Here is a 16,141-nt window from a genome sequence, read left to right as displayed (position 1 = left end):
GGGCTAGATTTAGAAGTGGAGTGGATGCTTTTTGTTAGTAGTGACCCCTGGTGGTAAATGGTTATAAGCTGCAAATGGTAAAGTGAGCTGATTGTATATATATATATATATATATACATATACATAGATAGATAGAAAGATAGATAGACAGATCGATAAATAGGTATTTATTTTAATCAATCATTTCTTATTAAAGCAGATTATTTTTGGCTAGGAATTTCTGATTTGTAATCATTTATGAAAAAAGATTGCTTCTCCTAACCAAACGAAGCAAAGCTGCCTATTACAATACTGTGAATTGATTGAGGGCATGCCCTAACCTCATGGAGGTGAGCACTGTTGAACTGAAGCCAATATGTCCTCGTTAGTATAGTGGTCAGTATCCCCGCCTGTCACGTGGGAGACCGGGGTTCAATTCCCCGACGGGGAGACGATTCCTTTTATTCACACAATTAAATAAAATGATGTACTTAATAACATTGTAAACTATATTTGTCATTATCCTTCTCTATTACGATTGAGATAAACGTTGAATTCAGTGATGGCCAAATTGCTTACAGATGTGTTAACTAAAAGTCAGAATATGCTCTGAATATTTCAATCTGCACAGACCATACCATCAAAAACAATTTACATCTATAATCTAATGGAAATGGAATGAAGCAGTGGGGAATCTTATGCTTCTGCTCAACTCTAGGGGCTAGATTTAGAAGTGGAGTGGATGCTTTTTGTTAGTAGTGACCCCTGGTGGTAAATGGTTATAAGCTGCAAATGGTAAAGTGAGCTGATTGTATATATATATATATATATATACATATACATAGATAGATAGAAAGATAGATAGACAGATCGATAAATAGGTATTTATTTTAATCAATCATTTCTTATTAAAGCAGATTATTTTTGGCTAGGAATTTCTGATTTGTAATCATTTATGAAAAAAGATTGCTTCTCCTAACCAAAAGAAGCAAAGCTGCCTATTACAATACTGTGAATTGATTGAGGGCATGCCCTAACCTCATGGAGGTGAGCACTGTTGAACTGAAGCCAATATGTCCTCGTTAGTATAGTGGTCAGTATCCCCGCCTGTCACGCGGGAGACCGGGGTTCAATTCCCCGACGGGGAGACGATTCCTTTTATTCACACAATTAAATAAAATGATGTACTTAATAACATTGTAAACTATATTTGTCATTATCCTTCTCTATTACGATTGAGATAAACGTTGAATTCAGTGATGGCCAAATTGCTTACAGATGTGTTAACTAAAAGTCAGAATATGCTCTGAATATTTCAATCTGCACAGACCATACCATCAAAAACAATTTACATCTATAATCTAATGGAAATGGAATGAAGCAGTGGGGAATCTTATGCTTCTGCTCAACTCTAGGGGCTAGATTTAGAAGTGGAGTGGATGCTTTTTGTTAGTAGTGACCCCTGGTGGTAAATGGTTATAAGCTGCAAATGGTAAAGTGAGCTGATTGTATATATATATATATATATATACATATACATAGATAGATAGAAAGATAGATAGACAGATCGATAAATAGGTATTTATTTTAATCAATCATTTCTTATTAAAGCAGATTATTTTTGGCTAGGAATTTCTGATTTGTAATCATTTATGAAAAAAGATTGCTTCTCCTAACCAAAGGAAGCAAAGCTGCCTATTACAATACTGTGAATTGATTGAGGGCATGCCCTAACCTCATGGAGGTGAGCACTGTTGAACTGAAGCCAGTATGTCCTCGTTAGTATAGTGGTCAGTATCCCCGCCTGTCACGCGGGAGACCGGGGTTCAATTCCCCGACGGGGAGACGATTCCTTTTATTCACACAATTAAATAAAATGATGTACTTAATAACATTGTAAACTATATTTGTCATTATTCTTCTCTATTACGATTGAGATAAACGTTGAATTCAGTGATGGCCAAATTGCTTACAGATGTGTTAACTAAAAGTCAGAATATGCTCTGAATATTTCAATCTGCACAGACCATACCATCAAAAACAATTTACATCTATAATCTAATGGAAATGGAATGAAGCAGTGGGGAATCTTATGCTTCTGCTCAACTCTAGGGGCTAGATTTAGAAGTGGAGTGGATGCTTTTTGTTAGTAGTGACCCCTGGTGGTAAATGGTTATAAGCTGCAAATGGTAAAGTGAGCTGATTGTATATATATATATATATATATATATATATATATATATATATATATATATATATATATATATATATATATACATAGATAGATAGAAAGATAGATAGACAGATCGATAAATAGGTATTTATTTTAATCAATCATTTCTTATTAAAGCAGATTATTTTTAGCTAGGAATTTCTGATTTGTAATCATTTATGAAAAAAGATTACTTCTCCTAACCAAAAGAAGCAAAGCTGCCTATTACAATACTGTGAATTGATTGAGGGCATGCCCTAACCTCATGAAGGTGAGCACTGTTGAACTGAAGACAATATGTCCTCGTTAGTATAGTGGTCAGTATCCCCGCCTGTCACGCGGGAGACCGGGGTTCAATTCCCCGACGGGGAGACGATTCCTTTTATTTACACAATTAAATAAAATGATGTACTTAATAACATTGTAAACTATATTTGTCATTATCCTTGTCTATTACGATTGAGATAAACGTTGAATTCAGTGATGGCCAAATTGCTTACAGATGTGTTAACTAAAAGTCAGAATATGCTCTGAATATTTCAATCTGCACAGACCATACCATCAAAAAAAATTTACATCTATAATCTAATGGAAATGGAATGAAGCAGTGGGGAATCTTATGCTTCTGCTCAACTCTAGGGGCTAGATTTAGAAGTGGAGTGGATGCTTTTTGTTAGTAGTGACCCCTGGTGGTAAATGGTTATAAGCTGCAAATGGTAAAGTGAGCTGATAGTATATATATATATATATATATATATATATATATATACATAGATAGATAGAAAGATAGATAGACAGATCGATAAATAGGTATTTATTTTAATCAATCATTTCTTATTAAAGCAGATTATTTTTAGCTAGGAATTTCTGATTTGTAATCATTTATGAAAAAAGATTGCTTCTCCTAACCAAAGGAAGCAAAGCTGCCTATTACAATACTGTGAATTGATTGAGGGCATGCCCTAACCTCATGGAGGTGAGCACTGTTGAACTGAAGCCAATATGTCCTCGTTAGAATAGTGGTCAGTATCCCCGCCTGTCACGCGGGAGACCGGGGTTCAATTCCCCGACGGGGAGACGATTCCTTTTATTCACACAATTAAATAAAATGATGTACTTAATAACATTGTAAACTATATTTGTCATTATCCTTGTCTATTACGATTGAGATAAACGTTGAATTCAGTGATGGCCAAATTGCTTACAGATGTGTTAACTAAAAGTCAGAATATGCTCTGAATATTTCAATCTGCACAGACCATACCATCAAAAACAATTTACATCTATAATCTAATGGAAATGGAATGAAGCAGTGGGGAATCTTATGCTTCTGCTCAACTCTAGGGGCTAGATTTAGAAGTGGAGTGGATGCTTTTTGTTAGTAGTGACCCCTGGTGGTAAATGGTTATAAGCTGCAAATGGTAAAGTGAGCTGATTGTATATATATATATATATATATATATATACATAGATAGATAGAAAGATAGATAGACAGATCGATAAATAGGTATTTATTTTAATCAATCATTTCTTATTAAAGCAGATTATTTTACCATTTACCACCAGGGGTCACTACTAACAAAAAGCATCCACTCCACTTCTAAATCTAGCCCCTAGAGTTGAGCAGAAGCATAAGATTCCCCACTGCTTCATTCCATTTCCATTAGATTATAGATGTAAATAGTTTTTGATGGTATGGTCTGTGCAGATTGAAATATTCAGAGCATATTCTGACTTTTAGTTAACACATCTGTAAGCAATTTGGCCATCACTGAATTCAACGTTTATCTCAATCGTAATAGACAAGGATAATGACAAATATAGTTTACAATGTTATTAAGTACATCATTTTATTTAATTGTGTGAATAAAAGGAATCGTCTCCCCGTCGGGGAATTGAACCCCGGTCTCCCGCGTGACAGGCGGGGATACTGACCACTATACTAACGAGGACATATTGGCTTCAGTTCAACAGTGCTCACCTCCATGAGGTTAGGGCATGCCCTCAATCAATTCACAGTATTGTAATAGGCAGCTTTGCTTCCTTTGGTTAGGAGAAGCAATCTTTTTTCATAAATGATTACAAATCAGAAATTCCTAGCTAAAAATAATCTGCTTTAATAAGAAATGATTGATTAAAATAAATACCTATTTATCGATCTGTCTATCTATCTTTCTATCTATCTATGTATATATATATATATATATATATATATATATATATATATACAATCAGCTCACTTTACCATTTGCAGCTTATAACCATTTACCACCAGGGGTCACTACTAACAAAAAGCATCCACTCCACTTCTAAATCTAGCCCCTAGAGTTGAGCAGAAGCATAATATTCCCCACTGCTTCATTCAATTTCCATTAGATTATAGATGTAAATTGTTTTTGATGGTATGGTCTGTGCAGATTGAAATATTCAGAGCATATTCTGACTTTTAGTTAACACATCTGTAAGCAATTTGGCCATCACTGAATTCAACGTTTATCTCAATCGTAATAGACAAGGATAATGACAAATATAGTTTACAATGTTATTAAGTACATCATTTTATTTAATTGTGTGAATAAAAGGAATCGTCTCCCCGTCGGGGAATTGAACCCCGGTCTCCCGCGTGACAGGCGGGGATACTGACCACTATACTAACGAGGACATATTGGCTTCAGTTCAACAGTGCTCACCTCCATGAGGTTAGGGCATGCCCTCAATCAATTCACAGTATTGTAATAGGCAGCTTTGCTTCCTTTGGTTAGGAGAAGCAATCTTTTTTCATAAATGATTACAAATCAGAAATTCCTAGCCAAAAATAATCTGCTTTAATAAGAAATGATTGATTAAAATAAATACCTATTTATCGATCTGTCTATCTATCTTTCTATCTATCTATGTATATGTATATATATATATATATATATACAATCAGCTCACTTTACCATTTGCAGCTTATAACCATTTACCACCAGGGGTCACTACTAACAAAAAGCATCCACTCCACTTCTAAATCTAGCCCCTAGAGTTGAGCAGAAGCATAAGATTCCCCACTGCTTCATTCCATTTCCATTAGATTATAGATGTAAATTGTTTTTGATGGTATGGTCTGTGCAGATTGAAATATTCAGAGCATATTCTGACTTTTAGTTAACACATCTGTAAGCAATTTGGCCATCACTGAATTCAACGTTTATCTCAATCGTAATAGACAAGGATAATGACAAATATAGTTTACAATGTTATTAAGTACATCATTTTATTTAATTGTGTGAATAAAAGGAATCGTCTCCCCGTCGGGGAATTGAACCCCGGTCTCCCGCGTGACAGGCGGGGATACTGACCACTATACTAACGAGGACATATTGGCTTCAGTTCAACAGTGCTCACCTCCATGAGGTTAGGGCATGCCCTCAATCAATTCACAGTATTGTAATAGGCAGCTTTGCTTCCTTTGGTTAGGAGAAGCAATCTTTTTTCATAAATGATTACAAATCAGAAATTCCTAGCCAAAAATAATCTGCTTTAATAAGAAATGATTGATTAAAATAAATACCTATTTATCGATCTGTCTATCTATCTTTCTATCTATCTATGTATATGTATATATATATATATATATATATACAATCAGCTCACTTTACCATTTGCAGCTTATAACCATTTACCACCAGGGGTCACTACTAACAAAAAGCATCCACTCCACTTCTAAATCTAGCCCCTAGAGTTGAGCAGAAGCATAAGATTCCCCACTGCTTCATTCCATTTCCATTAGATTATAGATGTAAATTGTTTTTGATGGTATGGTCTGTGCAGATTGAAATATTCAGAGCATATTCTGACTTTTAGTTAACACATCTGTAAGCAATTTGGCCATCACTGAATTCAACGTTTATCTCAATCGTAATAGAGAAGGATAATGACAAATATAGTTTACAATGTTATTAAGTACATCATTTTATTTAATTGTGTGAATAAAAGGAATCGTCTCCCCGTCGGGGAATTGAACCCCGGTCTCCCGCGTGACAGGCGGGGATACTGACCACTATACTAACGAGGACATATTGGCTTCAGTTCAACAGTGCTCACCTCCATGAGGTTAGGGCATGCCCTCAATCAATTCACAGTATTGTAATAGGCAGCTTTGCTTCTTTTGGTTAGGAGAAGCAATCTTTTTTCATAAATGATTACAAATCAGAAATTCCTAGCCAAAAATAATCTGCTTTAATAAGAAATGATTGATTAAAATAAATACCTATTTATCGATCTGTCTATCTATCTTTCTATCTATCTATGTATATGTATATATATATATATATATATATATACAATCAGCTCACTTTACCATTTGCAGCTTATAACCATTTACCACCAGGGGTCACTACTAACAAAAAGCATCCACTCCACTTCTAAATCTAGCCCCTAGAGTTGAGCAGAAGCATAAGATTCCCCACTGCTTCATTCCATTTCCATTAGATTATAGATGTAAATTGTTTTTGATGGTATGGTCTGTGCAGATTGAAATATTCAGAGCATATTCTGACTTTTAGTTAACACATCTGTAAGCAATTTGGCCATCACTGAATTCAACGTTTATCTCAATCGTAATAGAGAAGGATAATGACAAATATAGTTTACAATGTTATTAAGTACATCATTTTATTTAATTGTGTGAATAAAAGGAATCGTCTCCCCGTCGGGGAATTGAACCCCGGTCTCCCACGTGACAGGCGGGGATACTGACCACTATACTAACGAGGACATATTGGCTTCAGTTCAACAGTGCTCACCTCCATGAGGTTAGGGCATGCCCTCAATCAATTCACAGTATTGTAATAGGCAGCTTTGCTTCGTTTGGTTAGGAGAAGCAATCTTTTTTCATAAATGATTACAAATCAGAAATTCCTATCCAAAAATAATCTGCTTTAATAAGAAATGATTGATTAAAATAAATACCTATTTATCGATCTGTCTATCTATCTTTCTATCTATCTATGTATATGTATATATATATATATATATATACAATCAGCTCACTTTACCATTTGCAGCTTATAACCATTTACCACCAGGGGTCACTACTAACAAAAAGCATCCACTCCACTTCTAAATCTAGCCCCTAGAGTTGAGCAGAAGCATAAGATTCCCCACTGCTTCATTCCATTTCCATTAGATTATAGATGTAAATTGTTTTTGATGGTATGGTCTGTGCAGATTGAAATATTCAGAGCATATTCTGACTTTTAGTTAACACATCTGTAAGCAATTTGGCCATCACTGAATTCAACGTTTATCTCAATCGTAATAGAGAAGGATAATGACAAATATAGTTTACAATGTTATTAAGTACATCATTTTATTTAATTGTGTGAATAAAAGGAATCGTCTCCCCGTCGGGGAATTGAACCCCGGTCTCCCACGTGACAGGCGGGGATACTGACCACTATACTAACGAGGACATATTGGCTTCAGTTCAACAGTGCTCACCTCCATGAGGTTAGGGCATGCCCTCAATCAATTCACAGTATTGTAATAGGCAGCTTTGCTTCGTTTGGTTAGGAGAAGCAATCTTTTTTCATAAATGATTACAAATCCGAAATTCCTAGCCAAAAATAATCTGCTTTAATAAGAAATGATTGATTAAAATAAATACCTATTTATCGATCTGTCTATCTATCTTTCTATCTATCTATGTATATGTATATATATATATATATATATATATATACAATCAGCTCACTTTACCATTTGCAGCTTATAACCATTTACCACCAGGGGTCACTACTAACAAAAAGCATCCACTCCACTTCTAAATCTAGCCCCTAGAGTTGAGCAGAAGCATAATATTCCCCACTGCTTCATTCCATTTCCATTAGATTATAGATGTAAATTGTTTTTGATGGTATGGTCCGTGCAGATTGAAATATTCAGAGCATATTCTGACTTTTAGTTAACACATCTGTAAGCAATTTGGCCATCACTGAATTCAACGTTTATCTCAATCGTAATAGACAAGGATAATGACAAATATAGTTTACAATGTTATTAAGTACATCATTTTATTTAATTGTGTGAATAAAAGGAATCGTCTCCCCGTCGGGGAATTGAACCCCGGTCTCCCGCGTGACAGGCGGGGATACTGACCACTATACTAACGAGGACATATTGTCTTCAGTTCAACAGTGCTCACCTCCATGAGGTTAGGGCATGCCCTCAATCAATTCACAGTATTGTAATAGGCAGCTTTGCTTCGTTTGGTTAGGAGAAGCAATCTTTTTTCATAAATGATTACAAATCCGAAATTCCTAGCCAAAAATAATCTGCTTTAATAAGAAATGATTGATTAAAATAAATACCTATTTATCGATCTGTCTATCTATCTTTCTATCTATCTATGTATATGTATATATATATATATATATATATACAATCAGCTCACTTTACCATTTGCAGCTTATAACTATTTACCACCAGGGGTCATTACTAACAAAAAGCATCCACTCCACTTCTAAATCTAGCCCCTAGAGTTGAGCAGAAGCATAAGATTCCCCACTGCTTCATTCCATTTCCATTAGATTATAGATGTAAATTGTTTTTGATGGTATGGTCTGTGCAGATTGAAATATTCAGAGCATATTCTGACTTTTAGTTAACACATCTGTAAGCAATTTGGCCATCACTGAATTCAACGTTTATCTCAATCGTAATAGACAAGGATAATGACAAATATAGTTTACAATGTTATTAAGTACATCATTTTATTTAATTGTGTGAATAAAAGGAATCGTCTCCCCGTCGGGGAATTGAACCCCGGTCTCCCGCGTGACAGGCGGGGATACTGACCACTATACTAACGAGGACATATTGGCTTCAGTTCAACAGTGCTCACCTCCATGAGGTTAGGGCATGCCCTCAATCAATTCACAGTATTGTAATAGGCAGCTTTGCTTCCTTTGGTTAGGAGAAGCAATCTTTTTTCATAAATGATTACAAATCAGAAATTCCTAGCTAAAAATAATCTGCTTTAATAAGAAATGATTGATTAAAATAAATACCTATTTATCGATCTGTCTATCTATCTTTCTATCTATCTATGTATATATATATATATATATATATATATATATATATATATATACAATCAGCTCACTTTACCATTTGCAGCTTATAACCATTTACCACCAGGGGTCACTACTAACAAAAAGCATCCACTCCACTTCTAAATCTAGCCCCTAGAGTTGAGCAGAAGCATAAGATTCCCCACTGCTTCATTCCATTTCCATTAGATTATAGATGTAAATTGTTTTTGATGGTATGGTCTGTGCAGATTGAAATATTCAGAGCATATTCTGACTTTTAGTTAACACATCTGTAAGCAATTTGGCCATCACTGAATTCAACGTTTATCTCAATCGTAATAGACAAGGATAATGACAAATATAGTTTACAATGTTATTAAGTACATCATTTTATTTAATTGTGTGAATAAAAGGAATCGTCTCCCCGTCGGGGAATTGAACCCCGGTCTCCCGCGTGACAGGCGGGGATACTGACCACTATACTAACGAGGACATATTGGCTTCAGTTCAACAGTGCTCACCTTCATGAGGTTAGGGCATGCCCTCAATCAATTCACAGTATTGTAATAGGCAGCTTTGCTTCTTTTGGTTAGGAGAAGTAATCTTTTTTCATAAATGATTACAAATCAGAAATTCCTAGCTAAAAATAATCTGCTTTAATAAGAAATGATTGATTAAAATAAATACCTATTTATCGTTCTGTCTATCTATCTTTCTATCTATCTATGTATATATATATATATATATATATATACAATCAGCTCACTTTACCATTTGCAGCTTATAACCATTTACCACCAGGGGTCACTACTAACAAAAAGCATCCACTCCACTTCTAAATCTAGCCCCTAGAGTTGAGCAGAAGCATAAGATTCCCCACTGCTTCATTCCATTTCCATTAGATTATAGATGTAAATTGTTTTTGATGGTATGGTCTGTGCAGATTGAAATATTCAGAGCATATTCTGACTTTTAGTTAACACATCTGTAAGCAATTTGGCCATCACTGAATTCAACGTTTATCTCAATCGTAATAGACAAGGATAATGACAAATATAGTTTACAATGTTATTAAGTACATCATTTTATTTAATTGTGTGAATAAAAGGAATCGTCTCCCCGTCGGGGAATTGAACCCCGGTCTCCCGCGTGACAGGCGGGGATACTGACCACTATACTAACGAGGACATATTGGCTTCAGTTCAACAGTGCTCACCTCCATGAGGTTAGGGCATGCCCTCAATCAATTCACAGTATTGTAATAGGCAGCTTTGCTTCCTTTGGTTAGGAGAAGCAATCTTTTTTCATAAATGATTACAAATCAGAAATTCCTAGCCAAAAATAATCTGCTTTAATAAGAAATGATTGATTAAAATAAATACCTATTTATCGATCTGTCTATCTATCTTTCTATCTATCTATGTATATGTATATATATATATATATATATACAATCAGCTCACTTTACCATTTGCAGCTTATAACCATTTACCACCAGGGGTCACTACTAACAAAAAGCATCCACTCCACTTCTAAATCTAGCCCCTAGAGTTGAGCAGAAGCATAAGATTCCCCACTGCTTCATTCCATTTCCATTAGATTATAGATGTAAATTGTTTTTGATGGTATGGTCTGTGCAGATTGAAATATTCAGAGCATATTCTGACTTTTAGTTAACACATCTGTAAGCAATTTGGCCATCACTGAATTCAACGTTTATCTCAATCGTAATAGACAAGGATAATGACAAATATAGTTTACAATGTTATTAAGTACATCATTTTATTTAATTGTGTGAATAAAAGGAATCGTCTCCCCGTCGGGGAATTGAACCCCGGTCTCCCGCGTGACAGGCGGGGATACTGACCACTATACTAACGAGGACATATTGTCTTCAGTTTAACAGTGCTCACCTCCATGAGGTTAGGGCATGCCCTCAATCAATTCACAGTATTGTAATAGGCAGCTTTGCTTCGTTTGGTTAGGAGAAGCAATCTTTTTTCATAAATGATTACAAATCAGAAATTCCTAGCCAAAAATAATCTGCTTTAATAAGAAATGATTGATTAAAATAAATACCTATTTATCGATCTGTCTATCTATCTTTCTATCTATCTATGTATATGTATATATATATATATATATATATACAATCAGCTCACTTTACCATTTGCAGCTTATAACCATTTACCACCAGGGGTCACTACTAACAAAAAGCATCCACTCCACTTCTAAATCTAGCCCCTAGAGTTGAGCAGAAGCATAAGATTCCCCACTGCTTCATTCCATTTCCATTAGATTATAGATGTAAATTGTTTTTGATGGTATGGTCTGTGCAGATTGAAATATTCAGAGCATATTCTGACTTTTAGTTAACACATCTGTAAGCAATTTGGCCATCACTGAATTCAACGTTTATCTCAATCGTAATAGACAAGGATAATGACAAATATAGTTTACAATGTTATTAAGTACATCATTTTATTTAATTGTGTGAATAAAAGGAATCGTCTCCCCGTCGGGGAATTGAACCCCGGTCTCCCGCGTGACAGGCGGGGATACTGACCACTATACTAACGAGGACATATTGTCTTCAGTTCAACAGTGCTCACCTCCATGAGGTTAGGGCATGCCCTCAATCAATTCACAGTATTGTAATAGGCAGCTTTGCTTCGTTTGGTTAGGAGAAGCAATCTTTTTTCATAAATGATTACAAATCCGAAATTCCTAGCCAAAAATAATCTGCTTTAATAAGAAATGATTGATTAAAATAAATACCTATTTATCGATCTGTCTATCTATCTTTCTATCTATCTATGTATATGTATATATATATATATATATATATACAATCAGCTCACTTTACCATTTGCAGCTTATAACTATTTACCACCAGGGGTCACTACTAACAAAAAGCATCCACTCCACTTCTAAATCTAGCCCCTAGAGTTGAGCAGAAGCATAAGATTCCCCACTGCTTCATTCCATTTCCATTAGATTATAGATGTAAATTGTTTTTGATGGTATGGTCTGTGCAGATTGAAATATTCAGAGCATATTCTGACTTTTAGTTAACACATCTGTAAGCAATTTGGCCATCACTGAATTCAACGTTTATCTCAATCGTAATAGACAAGGATAATGACAAATATAGTTTACAATGTTATTAAGTACATCATTTTATTTAATTGTGTGAATAAAAGGAATCGTCTCCCCGTCGGGGAATTGAACCCCGGTCTCCCGCGTGACAGGCGGGGATACTGACCACTATACTAACGAGGACATATTGGCTTCAGTTCAACAGTGCTCACCTCCATGAGGTTAGGGCATGCCCTCAATCAATTCACAGTATTGTAATAGGCAGCTTTGCTTCCTTTGGTTAGGAGAAGCAATCTTTTTTCATAAATGATTACAAATCAGAAATTCCTAGCTAAAAATAATCTGCTTTAATAAGAAATGATTGATTAAAATAAATACCTATTTATCGATCTGTCTATCTATCTTTCTATCTATCTATGTATATATATATATATATATATATATATATATATACAATCAGCTCACTTTACCATTTGCAGCTTATAACCATTTACCACCAGGGGTCACTACTAACAAAAAGCATCCACTCCACTTCTAAATCTAGCCCCTAGAGTTGAGCAGAAGCATAAGATTCCCCACTGCTTCATTCCATTTCCATTAGATTATAGATGTAAATTGTTTTTGATGGTATGGTCTGTGCAGATTGAAATATTCAGAGCATATTCTGACTTTTAGTTAACACATCTGTAAGCAATTTGGCCATCACTGAATTCAACGTTTATCTCAATCGTAATAGACAAGGATAATGACAAATATAGTTTACAATGTTATTAAGTACATCATTTTATTTAATTGTGTGAATAAAAGGAATCGTCTCCCCGTCGGGGAATTGAACCCCGGTCTCCCGCGTGACAGGCGGGGATACTGACCACTATACTAACGAGGACATATTGGCTTCAGTTCAACAGTGCTCACCTTCATGAGGTTAGGGCATGCCCTCAATCAATTCACAGTATTGTAATAGGCAGCTTTGCTTCTTTTGGTTAGGAGAAGTAATCTTTTTTCATAAATGATTACAAATCAGAAATTCCTAGCTAAAAATAATCTGCTTTAATAAGAAATGATTGATTAAAATAAATACCTATTTATCGTTCTGTCTATCTATCTTTCTATCTATCTATGTATATATATATATATATATATATATACAATCAGCTCACTTTACCATTTGCAGCTTATAACCATTTACCACCAGGGGTCACTACTAACAAAAAGCATCCACTCCACTTCTAAATCTAGCCCCTAGAGTTGAGCAGAAGCATAAGATTCCCCACTGCTTCATTCCATTTCCATTAGATTATAGATGTAAATTGTTTTTGATGGTATGGTCTGTGCAGATTGAAATATTCAGAGCATATTCTGACTTTTAGTTAACACATCTGTAAGCAATTTGGCCATCACTGAATTCAACGTTTATCTCAATCGTAATAGACAAGGATAATGACAAATATAGTTTACAATGTTATTAAGTACATCATTTTATTTAATTGTGTGAATAAAAGGAATCGTCTCCCCGTCGGGGAATTGAACCCCGGTCTCCCGCGTGACAGGCGGGGATACTGACCACTATACTAACGAGGACATATTGGCTTCAGTTCAACAGTGCTCACCTCCATGAGGTTAGGGCATGCCCTCAATCAATTCACAGTATTGTAATAGGCAGCTTTGCTTCCTTTGGTTAGCAGAAGCAATCTTTTTTCATAAATGATTACAAATCAGAAATTCCTAGCCAAAAATAATCTGCTTTAATAAGAAATGATTGATTAAAATAAATACCTATTTATCGATCTGTCTATCTATCTTTCTATCTATCTATGTATATGTATATATATATATATATATATACAATCAGCTCACTTTACCATTTGCAGCTTATAACCATTTACCACCAGGGGTCACTACTAACAAAAAGCATCCACTCCACTTCTAAATCTAGCCCCTAGAGTTGAGCAGAAGCATAAGATTCCCCATTGCTTCATTCCATTTCCATTAGATTATAGATGTAAATTGTTTTTGATGGTATGGTCTGTGCAGATTGAAATATTCAGAGCATATTCTGACTTTTAGTTAACACATCTGTAAGCAATTTGGCCTTCACTGAATTCAACGTTTATCTCAATCGTAATAGAGAAGGATAATGACAAATATAGTTTACAATGTTATTAAGTACATCATTTTATTTAATTGTGTGAATAAAAGGAATCGTCTCCCCGTCGGGGAATTGAACCCCGGTCTCCCGCGTGACAGGCGGGGATACTGACCACTATACTAACGAGGACATATTGGCTTCAGTTCAACAGTGCTCACCTCCATGAGGTTAGGGCATGCCCTCAATCAATTCACAGTATTGTAATAGGCAGCTTTGCTTCTTTTGGTTAGGAGAAGCAATCTTTTTTCATAAATGATTACAAATCAGAAATTCCTAGCCAAAAATAATCTGCTTTAATAAGAAATGATTGATTAAAATAAATACCTATTTATCGATCTGTCTATCTATCTTTCTATCTATCTATGTATATGTATATATATATATATATATATACAATCAGCTCACTTTACCATTTGCAGCTTATAACCATTTACCACCAGGGGTCACTACTAACAAAAATCATCCACTCCACTTCTAAATCTAGCCCCTAGAGTTGAGCAGAAGCATAAGATTCCCCACTGCTTCATTCCATTTCCATTAGATTATAGATGTAAATTGTTTTTGATGGTATGGTCTGTGCAGATTGAAATATTCAGAGCATATTCTGACTTTTAGTTAACACATCTGTAAGCAATTTGGCCATCACTGAATTCAACGTTTATCTCAATCGTAATAGAGAAGGATAATGACAAATATAGTTTACAATGTTATTAAGTACATCATTTTATTTAATTGTGTGAATAAAAGGAATCGTCTCCCCGTCGGGGAATTGAACCCCGGTCTCCCACGTGACAGGCGGGGATACTGACCACTATACTAACGAGGACATATTGGCTTCAGTTCAACAGTGCTCACCTCCATGAGGTTAGGGCATGCCCTCAATCAATTCACAGTATTGTAATAGGCAGCTTTGCTTCGTTTGGTTAGGAGAAGCAATCTTTTTTCATAAATGATTACAAATCCGAAATTCCTAGCCAAAAATAATCTGCTTTAATAAGAAATGATTGATTAAAATAAATACCTATTTATCGATCTGTCTATCTATCTTTCTATCTATCTATGTATATGTATATATATATATATATATATATATATATATACAATCAGCTCACTTTACCATTTGCAGCTTATAACCATTTACCACCAGGGGTCACTACTAACAAAAAGCATCCACTCCACTTCTAAATCTAGCCCCTAGAGTTGAGCAGAAGCATAATATTCCCCACTGCTTCATTCCATTTCCATTAGATTATAGATGTAAATTGTTTTTGATGGTATGGTCTGTGCAGATTGAAATATTCAGAGCATATTCTGACTTTTAGTTAACACATCTGTAAGCAATTTGGCCATCACTGAATTCAACGTTTATCTCAATCGTAATAGACAAGGATAATGACAAATATAGTTTACAATGTTATTAAGTACATCATTTTATTTAATTGTGTGAATAAAAGGAATCGTCTCCCCGTCGGGGAATTGAACCCCGGTCTCCCGCGTGACAGGCGGGGATACTGACCACTATACTAACGAGGACATATTGTCTTCAGTTCAACAGTGCTCACCTCCATGAGGTTAGGGCATGCCCTCAATCAATTCACAGTATTGTAATAGGCAGCTTTGCTTCGT

At 35.1% G+C, this 16,141-nt stretch overlaps 18 non-coding genes across 18 annotated transcripts; 3 read left to right on the top strand and 15 right to left on the bottom strand.

The window, feature by feature from the left end:
- Positions 1–1,055: 1,055 nt before the first annotated feature.
- On the top strand, positions 1,056–1,127 carry TRNAD-GUC (transfer RNA aspartic acid (anticodon GUC)). Its single transcript has one exon. It is a non-coding gene; the product is annotated as a tRNA-Asp (tRNA).
- Positions 1,128–1,752: 625 nt separating this feature from the next.
- On the top strand, positions 1,753–1,824 carry TRNAD-GUC (transfer RNA aspartic acid (anticodon GUC)). The gene has a single exon. It is a non-coding gene; the product is annotated as a tRNA-Asp (tRNA).
- Positions 1,825–2,491: 667 nt separating this feature from the next.
- On the top strand, positions 2,492–2,563 carry TRNAD-GUC (transfer RNA aspartic acid (anticodon GUC)). The gene has a single exon. It is a non-coding gene; the product is annotated as a tRNA-Asp (tRNA).
- Positions 2,564–4,071: 1,508 nt separating this feature from the next.
- TRNAD-GUC (transfer RNA aspartic acid (anticodon GUC)) lies at positions 4,072–4,143 on the bottom strand. The gene has a single exon. It is a non-coding gene; the product is annotated as a tRNA-Asp (tRNA).
- A 637-nt stretch (positions 4,144–4,780) lies between these two features.
- On the bottom strand, positions 4,781–4,852 carry TRNAD-GUC (transfer RNA aspartic acid (anticodon GUC)). The gene has a single exon. It is a non-coding gene; the product is annotated as a tRNA-Asp (tRNA).
- Positions 4,853–5,477: 625 nt separating this feature from the next.
- TRNAD-GUC (transfer RNA aspartic acid (anticodon GUC)) lies at positions 5,478–5,549 on the bottom strand. The gene has a single exon. It is a non-coding gene; the product is annotated as a tRNA-Asp (tRNA).
- Positions 5,550–6,176: 627 nt separating this feature from the next.
- TRNAD-GUC (transfer RNA aspartic acid (anticodon GUC)) lies at positions 6,177–6,248 on the bottom strand. The gene has a single exon. It is a non-coding gene; the product is annotated as a tRNA-Asp (tRNA).
- Positions 6,249–8,277: 2,029 nt separating this feature from the next.
- On the bottom strand, positions 8,278–8,349 carry TRNAD-GUC (transfer RNA aspartic acid (anticodon GUC)). Its single transcript has one exon. It is a non-coding gene; the product is annotated as a tRNA-Asp (tRNA).
- A 627-nt stretch (positions 8,350–8,976) lies between these two features.
- On the bottom strand, positions 8,977–9,048 carry TRNAD-GUC (transfer RNA aspartic acid (anticodon GUC)). Its single transcript has one exon. It is a non-coding gene; the product is annotated as a tRNA-Asp (tRNA).
- A 639-nt stretch (positions 9,049–9,687) lies between these two features.
- Positions 9,688–9,759, bottom strand: TRNAD-GUC (transfer RNA aspartic acid (anticodon GUC)). Its single transcript has one exon. It is a non-coding gene; the product is annotated as a tRNA-Asp (tRNA).
- A 623-nt stretch (positions 9,760–10,382) lies between these two features.
- Positions 10,383–10,454, bottom strand: TRNAD-GUC (transfer RNA aspartic acid (anticodon GUC)). Its single transcript has one exon. It is a non-coding gene; the product is annotated as a tRNA-Asp (tRNA).
- A 625-nt stretch (positions 10,455–11,079) lies between these two features.
- On the bottom strand, positions 11,080–11,151 carry TRNAD-GUC (transfer RNA aspartic acid (anticodon GUC)). Its single transcript has one exon. It is a non-coding gene; the product is annotated as a tRNA-Asp (tRNA).
- A 627-nt stretch (positions 11,152–11,778) lies between these two features.
- TRNAD-GUC (transfer RNA aspartic acid (anticodon GUC)) lies at positions 11,779–11,850 on the bottom strand. Its single transcript has one exon. It is a non-coding gene; the product is annotated as a tRNA-Asp (tRNA).
- A 627-nt stretch (positions 11,851–12,477) lies between these two features.
- On the bottom strand, positions 12,478–12,549 carry TRNAD-GUC (transfer RNA aspartic acid (anticodon GUC)). Its single transcript has one exon. It is a non-coding gene; the product is annotated as a tRNA-Asp (tRNA).
- A 631-nt stretch (positions 12,550–13,180) lies between these two features.
- TRNAD-GUC (transfer RNA aspartic acid (anticodon GUC)) lies at positions 13,181–13,252 on the bottom strand. The gene has a single exon. It is a non-coding gene; the product is annotated as a tRNA-Asp (tRNA).
- A 623-nt stretch (positions 13,253–13,875) lies between these two features.
- On the bottom strand, positions 13,876–13,947 carry TRNAD-GUC (transfer RNA aspartic acid (anticodon GUC)). The gene has a single exon. It is a non-coding gene; the product is annotated as a tRNA-Asp (tRNA).
- A 625-nt stretch (positions 13,948–14,572) lies between these two features.
- On the bottom strand, positions 14,573–14,644 carry TRNAD-GUC (transfer RNA aspartic acid (anticodon GUC)). The gene has a single exon. It is a non-coding gene; the product is annotated as a tRNA-Asp (tRNA).
- Positions 14,645–15,976: 1,332 nt separating this feature from the next.
- On the bottom strand, positions 15,977–16,048 carry TRNAD-GUC (transfer RNA aspartic acid (anticodon GUC)). Its single transcript has one exon. It is a non-coding gene; the product is annotated as a tRNA-Asp (tRNA).
- Positions 16,049–16,141: the final 93 nt, after the last annotated feature.

The sequence above is a fragment of the Triturus cristatus genome, chromosome 4_1 (genome assembly GCF_964204655.1).
Source record: "Triturus cristatus chromosome 4_1, aTriCri1.1, whole genome shotgun sequence".
Taxonomy (NCBI): Eukaryota; Metazoa; Chordata; class Amphibia; order Caudata; family Salamandridae; genus Triturus; species Triturus cristatus.
The sequence above is the reverse complement of the archived record's forward strand: the minus strand, read 5'-3'. Positions and strand labels throughout refer to the sequence as shown.